The sequence below is a fragment of the Malurus melanocephalus genome, unplaced genomic scaffold, assembly GCF_030028575.1.
Source record: "Malurus melanocephalus ecotype Western Australia unplaced genomic scaffold, MMel_1.1 scaffold_115, whole genome shotgun sequence".
Lineage (NCBI taxonomy): Eukaryota > Metazoa > Chordata > Aves > Passeriformes > Maluridae > Malurus > Malurus melanocephalus.
The window spans coordinates 410,857-413,161 of record NW_026623347.1 but is presented as its reverse complement, the minus strand read 5'-3'; positions in this window follow the sequence as shown (position 1 = coordinate 413,161).

The window sequence follows — 2,305 nt, the reverse complement described above, 5'->3', positions numbered from 1 at the left end:
AAGATCGCTCCTTATTTCCAAGATAGATTTGTCTGGCCTCGGCTTCCAGGAAGAGGTGGTTGTTCTGCCTTTCCCTGGTAGATTAAGTTATCCCTTCGTCCCRGTGTATCCTCCCCGTGATAAATGCTGTAATCAAGTCACTTCTCAGTCTCCCCCTTTGCTAAATTAAACAAGCTTTCCTCTTAAATCTCGCTTAGCCCYGGCCCTCTCTGTTGTGATTATAGTGAGTGCTGCCAGGGAATATTTTTAAGGAGTAAAAAACATCCTTATGGCAAAAGGGATGGAGCTGATAGGACTCAACAGAGCATCAGTGGTGGGTGGAAATTATCAGCCCCTGGTCAGCTGAAGAGGATTCAGCGCAGTGCTCAGSCTAAGGAGTGATGATGGATAATTTSCCCAGGTTATCTCAGTACACGAGCCCCATTCCCTGTAGCAGCCAGGTGTGAAAGCCAGGAGGAAAATCCAGGATGGCAAATCCAGGGGCTTTGTGTCCACTGGGCCATTAACCACTCCGTAAATAGCATCTCACACASTGCCTCCGCTTCCCTTCAGCCGTGACACACCGTTAAAGACATTTAAACTGTCACTTGGACACGGCGTGATGTCCCCTGAGGTCCCCACAGGAGGCAGTGGCCGTAGGAAAGAGATCCTGGCGGGGCCCAAGGGGGACCAAGGACACTCTGGGAAGATTTGTTGGGTCAGCCTTGGATGGCTGGGCCCATTCTGCCTGAATTCCAGACACATTTCCCCATCTCCGGGCTCCCTGCACGGCTGAGCCGCTATGCTCCGGTCCCATGGGCACAGCCTGACAGGGCTGTATGTGGGGGGACCCTGCAGAGCCCCCCGTGATTCTGAGCATTCCTGCAGCAAGGAGGRAAATTATCCTGCAGGATAGCCAAAAAAATTCAGGTGTGTGTTTTCTGCTCCTGCCTAGAGGCAGCGGGATGGATATTTGCTAAAAGGCTCTTAAAAATAATCTCTGTTTGTCCTGCTGGCCCCAGTCTTGCTCAAAGTTTGCTCCACATATCCTGTATGTGTGACAACTGACAGACTTGGAAACACGTTGGAAGTTGGCTACAGGCAGACACTTCACTATGATCTTTAAAATATACAGCATGACGCGAGATATTTTAAATAGATCAAAATACATTTATTACATATTTATATTATTTTCTCTAGTCTATTTATATCTTTTGGAGACTCTTATATATAATATATATAATATATTTAAAATAACATAAAATTGGCCAGTTTTGTCATCTGAAATACATTTTACAAATATATATATACATTGTCACATATATCTCAAATATATGTGCAATGAGACAGAGAAACGACCGGAGGTGGAAAAGGTACAGAAAACTTCATTGCATCCCTCAGCTTCTCTACCACCGTGGCCCCAGAGAACAGATTCAGCTTTCTACCCCTGGGAAACCAGTGCTCCTGGTTGTGAACTGGAGCCGGGTTTCGGTCCCCAAACCCACACGGGGCCAAGCACTGGGTGGAGATGGAGGGGARATGGGAGCAGGACAGATGTGCACAGCTGCTGGGCGAGGGGATGGGTGGCATCACATCAGGCATCGTCCCACGTCCTGTCCCTGCTGGTGACCTGTGTGAGTCCTGCCCTGTGCCAACCCCAGCATGGCAGAATTCCTGAATTGCGGGGTGGGAGAGCAGGGTGAGGCCGGAGTGCCGGGCACAGCTGCCACAGCTCCCTTGGGTGTGCCAGGAACGGGAGGGGGACACGCACAGGGGACTCTTTTGGTTGTCAGCRCGAGAGGAAAGGAAAGAGCGGGAGGGTTTAAAAATAAACGTGTTTGTTCTGCCTTATTAAAGATAGAAAAAGGTGGCTCTGAAATCATCTCCTACAAAAGGTTTGAAGGTCAAGCAGGCACCGAATCGCGAAAGGTTGAGCGCTAAAGTGATTGTCCCAGCCCTAAAAGACAAAGTGCACTAAATTCGGTGATGAGAAGCTAAGGCTCGTCCCGATGACCCCCCGTCTGCCAGGGCACAGAGGTGGATTCGGGGTGCAGGGGTGCGGCTGTTTTCTGCCCTCACTGGGGTATTTTTTAGGGTGAAACCAGGCGGGAGCAGCAGCAGGTCCAGCTCCCGACCCCCGATCCCCGGCCYGGGGCAATCCCTGCGGGACGCTGGCCAAGAGGATTAGCGGCTCTCGCCTTCCTCGGACTCCTGCCATCCTCCGAGGATCGAGTGCACCGCCGGAGTGAACTCCACGGATGGAGATGGCTTGCTCGAGGAAATGGCCGGCGGCTGGAGGGTTGGTTGTTTTTTTTCTTTTTTTTTT